Here is a 7,807-nt window from a genome sequence, read left to right on the forward strand (position 1 = left end):
TGGGGGGGTGTGTTTGCGTGTGTGTGTATACATATGTATATAATTACTGTAGCTGTGTGTCTATGACAAACTGTTGCTTGCTGAAGTGAACATCTTTTGGATTCCATTCACAATCTGTTTTGTGTGTGTGTGTGTACAGGTTTCCTGTTTGTAGTGTAATTGTGTGTGTGTACAGTGGTATCAAACCATCCTGTTCAGTGTTAAGCTGGCGCATGGAATGTACAGTACTCTGTGATTTGGCCTTAGCTGGGCCGAGCTAATGCTAATCTGTTTATTAGAAAAATCTGCATATTGTGTGTTTGTGTGTGTGTGTGTGTGTGTCCAAGCATGTATTTTTAAACCGTGTGTGTGTGTTGCTTCTCAGTTTATAAACTGTTAAGTCACCGTGTGGTGTGATTTCTCCACGGTTTGGGGTTTGAGGTTAGAGAGAGAGAGAAGTGAGAGAGGACAGAAGAAAAACAAAGTGTGTTTGAGTGTGTGTGTGTGTGTGTGTGTGTATTCAGGTCTGTTAAAAGCTCCCAGTTCTCCCTTCCAGTGTTAGATGGCTGATGTTCAGAGCTTCAACCACAACACTTTGGAGAACACAACAGGCGGCCTGTTCAACCCAAGACACAAATAGAGCAGTCGTCCTCTGTGCTTAAAAACCTGTAGCTCAAACAGAAAGCTAAAAACAAACGTTTCTGTTGAGCGTCAAAGACGGCCAACCGCTAAACTCACTCCTCCTTCTCCATGATGCTGTTTTTTTTCTTCCTTTTTTGCTAAAATAGGAACTGGCAAATACAGTATCCGTGGAGACGACGCAGCTTCATTCACTGCCTGCCTGCGATTGTTGGCGAGTCTCAGGATGAGAATCAACAAAGGTCAGACGGTCGCAGACAGAGGGCAACAAGGCGATGGAGTTACCATTTGCGAGACAGCAGGGTATCCATTTCAAAGCTTCTCTCATGGGACGGTTACACACTGTAACAGTGTGCGTGCATGTGTGAGTGAACAATGCAGGAAGATTTTGCACTTTAAAAGAAAAGAAGAGAAGAAAAGAAGGGGAGGAGCAGAGTCATTATATAAATCAGCTGCTTCCTGAGGTCATTTTTGTCTCTACACATGATTACGCATGCCAGCACGCGCACACACACATGCAGTGTGTATGGCTGCATCCACTTATGACATCACTGTAGCTAGCCAGAAAGAGAGAGGAGAGTCAGAGAGAGCCAAGCTGACGTCATCCCATTCACTCAATGTCAATTACGTAATCATGGGGTCCAACGCCTGCAGGACAGACATGCTGCGTGTGTGTGTTTTTTTGTGATTGCATGAAGGGCAAGAACACATAATTGCAATCTCATGTGTGAGAGAGGACATAAAGCCAGGCTTGCTGATGACATCATTAGCGGGAGGCGGCCTGGCGTGAGCGTGGTGGCTGTGACACGTTGAGAGTGTTTGGGTAGGAGAGGAGGAGACAGATCTCTGCGAACAGACCCGGCTAGAAGAGTTATGCAACACAAATCCAACTCAAAGGACTAGAAAGGGCCTTTCTTGCCTTTTCTTTGTGTGTACAGTGCAGCTGTGTGTGTGTGTATGTCTCTTAGGCGACTTTTCTTTAGCACTTTTACTTGAGGCGAAGAGTGCATTAAAAACACACAAGCACTCAAGCATACTGCACACTGAAATACACACACACACATATATACGTACACACTCCCTCACTCACTCACTCCCCCCATAAACAAAGCTTCCTAAGGACAGGAAATCCTTCCACCCACGTTCCTGTGTTGCTTGGCAACCACAGCAGCGTCACCGTGTGCATGCCTCAACCACTGACAACACACACACACACACAAACAAGACAGAAAAACACACAAACTGCAACTCCTTGAACTCTTGCTTCTTTAAAAGCAGCAAAACATGGCAGATAGCAGAACCAAAGAGAAGCAGGCTGATACTTAACCACAGCTGCCCTCCAATTCGTCAGCTATGGATCTAAACCAAACATGACATCACCACTTGTAAACATAAAACACTTTTCCCCCCCTATTTATAAGCTCTATTTTTACACCGGCTGACGTCTTTCTATGCATGATCGTGCGTGTGCTTGTGTGAGTCTGTCTGCATGTGTCTGTGAGTATTCATGCATGTGCACTCCTGTGCCCCCCTACACGAGGATGCAATAGCTCAGCACGACTAAGTAGAGAGAGGCTAATTGAGCAGAGGTGCCCAACACTGTGGACAATGAGTCCATTTCACATCAGCAGGAGGCCTATTGAAGACAATTATAACCTGGGGGACACAGAGGAGCATTATTCTTCTAAGCCACTTTTGGCCACTTAGGCCGACTGTGTTTCCACTGCTTTTAACTCTCCAGTTATTTTAACATACAGTTGTCAAACACACAGATGACCTTCCAAAACATGCACAAAAATCAATTCATGACTGCAAACTCAGTCATAGCTAATAACACGACAACACAGGATGAGCAGCGGCTTTTTAGCCATCCTCTGATCATCAGCCCACTGCCAACCACTGTATGCACTCTGCATCCAAAGGTCATATATTGAGTCATTTTAGCAGCTTTCTGCTAAAGACAAACAAATGCCATTAAAAGTGCTCAAGTCTAAAAATCTCCTTCCATGTTTTTCTTCAATGTTTTCAAGTTTCCAGCTGAGTTTTAAAAGAGTGTTTATGCCAGCTGGGGCAACACCATACGTCTATTCATTTGAGGGCACTGTTGGGTGCCAGAAAAACTGCTCATCAAAAGTTTGAATTTTCAGTCATAAAGATTTGAGTGTTTTAAAGGGAAGTCCTGGTGGGCTAGTGCTAAATGTACAAAAAGTTTGATTCCAGTTGGAACAGAAGAAGAAGTGGCAGGAAAACAAGCAGAGAGCATAGCTGCACAGTTGTTCAACTTTCAGCTTGGGAGGAATGGAAACACATGCAGCTATTCAAAAGGGTTAGGGATGACTTACAGCTCCGTATTGGTGTCTGTCTGTGTATAGTTCTCCAACTTTGGAGATTGAAGGATTATGGGAATTCAGCCAAGCAGAGACTACATAGACGCGTTAGCATGCAAATCTCCAAAAGGCTAACAAGCCCCGGGGTGATGCTCTGTGAATGCTGACAGGTTTGGTTGGAACTAAACATGGGGACGAACACAGCAGGGATCACCACGAGCGGGAAGAAGTGCAAAAATCAGATTTAGTCCATTACAAAAAAAAGTTTTTTGTCACGCCACAACACAAAATGACCAACAATAGAAGAGCAGCCTACATATCCGGCCACAAATTTATGAGCGTTTACAGAGCTCTGCAGGATGGAGCCATGAGTGGACATTTTTTTTCAAACACATGCACAATCTGAGGAGTCTGAGGGGGAAAGAACATAAATAATTAAAACCTTACTTAAAGAGATCCTTAATCATGTGATTAACTAGTGAGTATGTGTGCTTTAATGTTATGTTTTGAAAGGATCATGATAAAAGTGCTTTGCTTTCGTTTAACCCGAGAAAATTGTTCAATGACTTAAATGGCCCTTTCTTTTGACTTTATTTCAGCATGGAGAATAGCTACCAATGACTTTTGTGTAACTATATTTGGTTTACTTTGATCAAAACCCCTGACAATAAAAGTGCAGCGATCTACCACACTGAGACAGGAGTGCCTCTCTCTCTTACTCTGGACAGGTGCTGTAGCTTAGCTGATTTTACTACAATGTGCCACAGTAGCACAAACAAGTAGTTTTTAGCATGCCAGCATAACCTCCTGAATACGCCCCGTCATACCTATAAAACTTAAAAAGTCAGGATATTTTTATCACTTTTGCTGATAAGGTGCACTTGTGCTGCGCTCACCTTTTAGAACTAAATGTACCGTGGCCTCTGATGTATACTTTTTTTTCTGACAGTGCATTTTAGGACCATATGGCTCACAGCCACAGCTGACCACAACACAGCAGTAGGTATTCTGCAGGCAGAGTCAAACACAATCACAAATGCTAAAGCAGCCATTATTCAGTGTTTATGTTTAATGAATCATAAGCTGGCATCTGAGAAAACTCTCTGATGCTTCTATTCAAAACACACTGTTTCAATTCATTCACATATGAATTATAGATCCTTTATGGACTGTTTGAGCTGCGTTGAGGGAATCAGACAAACACCAGTTTGTAGTACTGAGAGCACTAACCCCACTGATCTATCCATACCAATTATCTGTGTCTAGGGTGGAGTCTGAATTCAATATTCAATTTACACAATTCAATCTCACATTAGAGAAGCTACCAGTGTCAAAAGAACCATAACGGACAAAAAAACAGCACAGACTTTCTCACAGAGTCTCCGAAGTGGAAAAAAAAAAAAAAAAAAGAGGCGGGCTAACTGAACGTCGCTCCACAGGGGTGTCCATTGAGAGACAGGGAGAGGTGGAGGGGCGAGAACTCCATTGAGCGCAGCCATGGGGGGTCAATATGTGAATGAACGTTTGCCATGGAGGTGAATTATGAATGAGCAGCACTCTGAGCACTCCTGGAGAGAGCATGTCAGCCTCCGTCTCCCTCACTCCATCTCCTCTGCTTTCTCCTCCCTCCTCCTCCTCTCCTAAAATCTCCATCATCCTTTCCTCCATCTCTCTCTCTCTCTCTCTCTCTCTCTCTCTCTCTGTGTCTCATCTCTCGGTACTGGATTAATCTCCTCATCTGCCTCATTCTTGGTCATCTGATCGCCTCCTCCTTCTCCTCCACCTCCTGTTTCCCAGACCGCAAGGGGAGACGGAGGTAGACACACACACCGTCTGTCTGAAGACACGACAGAACACTCTTTCCCTCCACATACATATTTACACTGCCTCAGATGGACACACACACACACACACACACACAAGGTGGCAAAGGATAATACAAAAGCAAACAGTCCTGCACGTGCAAAGGCAGACGCGTGCATTAAGTGAAAGGCTCTCGGTCACACACACATTTTTCCCAGCTGTTCTCCTGGCCACAGAGCATGTGTGTGTGTGTGTGTGTGTGTGTGTGTGTGTGTATTCGTCTGTGTGTAATCCAATGTGCTGCTGCTCAGGCTGTGCCACGCTCTCTCCTCTGTTGCTGTGCGTCTGATCAGATCTGCCTCCCTCAACCTGTTTGCCATCTATGGCACACACACGCACACACACACACACACACACCCTCACACTCACATATAGAAGCTGCTACTACTCATCAAGCCTCTATCAGCATCAACCGAGCATTGGGAAAATTCATTCAGCGCTGCTTTTGCAACCTCCAAAGAGAGAAAGTGTGTGTTACCTGCTGCACTACAAACTCCAGAACACACACACACACACAGAAAGAATAGAAGGAGGTGGGTAAAAAATGGACTTCTTAAAAGGGAGTGTTATGCCCCCCCCGGTTTTCCTCTCGCCCAACTTAAAGTAGCCTACCAGAGAAGTGTGTGTGTGTGTGTGTTGGAATGGGATCACGCTGTTCCCTAAAAAGTATCCACTCCTTTTGATCCCTTCACTCCAGCCTACAGTGGTCACTTCAGCTCACTTACACACTTTGGCCCCTTTTTTAGCTTGTGGAAAAACAACTCTCTCTCTCTCCCTCTCTCTCTTACACACACACACACATACACACACACCACTATGTATATAAGCTACACACATACACCCACCCCCACCCCCCCTCCCAACATACAGACACGCACCTCCACACTTCCCTTTAAGTGCAGAGCCATGCACCACATGTCAACACACACACACACAGACACACACACGTATACACACACACCTCTGCATGCAGCCATGAAAGCCCAATAAAGTCACCTCAGATCCTTCTGTGTTCCAGACGAGCCCCTTCTTCACACTCTTCCTCTCCTCTGTCAAGACTTCTCTCTCTCCTCCTCTCCTCCTTTCCTTCCTTCCTCCCGTCCTTCCTTCCGTGCTATCCGTTCGTCCTTCTTCTTCTTCTTCTTCTTCTTCTTCTTCTCTCACACTCTCCCTCTCTCTTCGTTTCGGTACTCGGTCAGTTCCCAGCGTTTTTCCTGAGTCTCTCCATATCCGCCCCGCCAGTCGTTTCTACCACCGAGCGAGCGTACCTACACACACACACACGCACACACACACAAGCCTCTCTGCTGCGTTCCTATAGTCTCTCTCTCTCCCTCTGTTTATCCGTCTGTGTGCGCGCGCTCTCTCTCTCTCTCTCTCTCTCCCCACTGTCGGAGAAGAGCTCGGTGAGTGTGTGTATGTGTGAGTTTGTGTATGAATGCGCCCGTGTGTGTGTGTGTGTGATTGCATGTGTGTATTTGTGCCTTGCCTTGCCCCGCCAGCAGCAGCAGAGGACTTCCCCCGGAGCTCGTCCTGGGTCCTAAAGAGAGTCATGTTCACTGAAAGAATGCTATTGTGTACGGAAGGAGCAGCCAAAGATCGTCTATGATTTTGACAAGATGATTCACTCATTTGCCCTTAATGTACCCTTTTTTTTTTAAAATAAATGCCTACAATAAATACATTATTTTTAAAAAAAGAGAAGCTGGTTATTTAGGAATAAACAGATCAGCCATAGGTAGGACTGTTTGACACATAACCACACACATCACCCAATGAAGCAAGAATATGAGGACATGTGACAAAATATTTAACCTCTATTAAACTTTTACAGTAAGAAAAAAATCAAATACATTTCCAGTTACCACAAACATACAGACACTTGCAGACAATAATTAGGCCACATTGTCTGTTACTAAGAAACAGAATCTAACACAAGCTTTTCAACAAACCTAAGGAGGCTCATTTACTGACATTCAAAGGTAAAATGTGGGGACTTTTTTTTTTTTTGCCACTAAGTTGTTTTGAGTCTGTACCCGAGTAGTCGCTATGGCAACAGCAGGGCAGAAGCAGAGGCAGGGAGTCATGCAAGGGTGTAAGGAGCCATTATAGTTGGGAGGGATGGAGGGTGACTCTGTGTCCTCTGCACACGACTGGCTGAGCTCTGACGGACCTATTTGTCCAGATCATAAATCCTATTTTCATTTGGTCCGTGGTAAAGTCAAAATATTTCTTCTATATTGTGCGTGAAAAGCTGTCCCAGCTTACCCTCTCTCACCCACACACACACACACACACATAAGCACACACACAGACACACACTCACACATAGGGTTCCCCCTAATCCACTTCTAAAATAGCTTCTAAACTCAGACACATAGCTGCATGAGGAAGAAAGCTGCAAATGTTAGATATAGCATTCACCTGTTTTTTTTTCTCTCTTTTTTTGGTTTTCTTTTTTTTAACCGAGTGAGTCATCTGCTCAAACACACTCAATCTTTGGTGCAGCTACCTTTTTCCTCATCTCCCTACCCCTCCCTCCCTCTTCTCCCCATCCTGCCTCAGAGCGTCATCAGGTTGCCATAGCAACAGCCCGCCTATGGGAGACAGAGATCAGATCATTATGGACCATGGGATCCAGAAACTGAAGGGCATGATTTTTTTTTCTTTTTTTTTCTGTGAGCACAGGAAGCGGGAACCCTTAACAGGAAAGCTTGCTAAGTTAAACAGTCAGAGTAGCACTATGTGGCTGTGCAGAGGGAAGTTTTGCTGAGTTGTGTTTGGGGGTAAAAAGAGAGAGAGAGAGAGAGAGAGGGAGCTCTGTTAATCCATTTAAGCCTTTTAAATAAAAGTAATGCATTCCAGCATGTTGCTAAAAATAAACGAAATTTGATTAGATATGCAAAAAGAACTGCTTTGACATGTAAACATGTAGCCTCCAGAAACGGTTAAGCAGAACTTGCTCGACACTTCTGAATTAATGGATCTGACAGACGTGG

The 7,807-nt window shown here is 44.7% G+C and overlaps 1 protein-coding gene across 1 annotated transcript in view; it reads right to left on the reverse strand.

The window, feature by feature from the left end:
* Positions 1 to 6,191, reverse strand: part of ches1 (checkpoint suppressor 1) — a 49,461-nt gene extending 43,270 nt beyond the window's left edge. The window contains exon 1 of the mRNA XM_028397388.1: positions 5,805 to 6,191. The gene's annotated coding sequence lies outside the window, so the exon portion shown is untranslated. The remainder of the gene's footprint in view (positions 1 to 5,804) is intronic.
* Positions 6,192 to 7,807: the final 1,616 nt, after the last annotated feature.

Source organism: Parambassis ranga, chromosome 24, assembly GCF_900634625.1.
Source record: "Parambassis ranga chromosome 24, fParRan2.1, whole genome shotgun sequence".
NCBI classification, from domain to species: domain Eukaryota; kingdom Metazoa; phylum Chordata; class Actinopteri; family Ambassidae; genus Parambassis; species Parambassis ranga.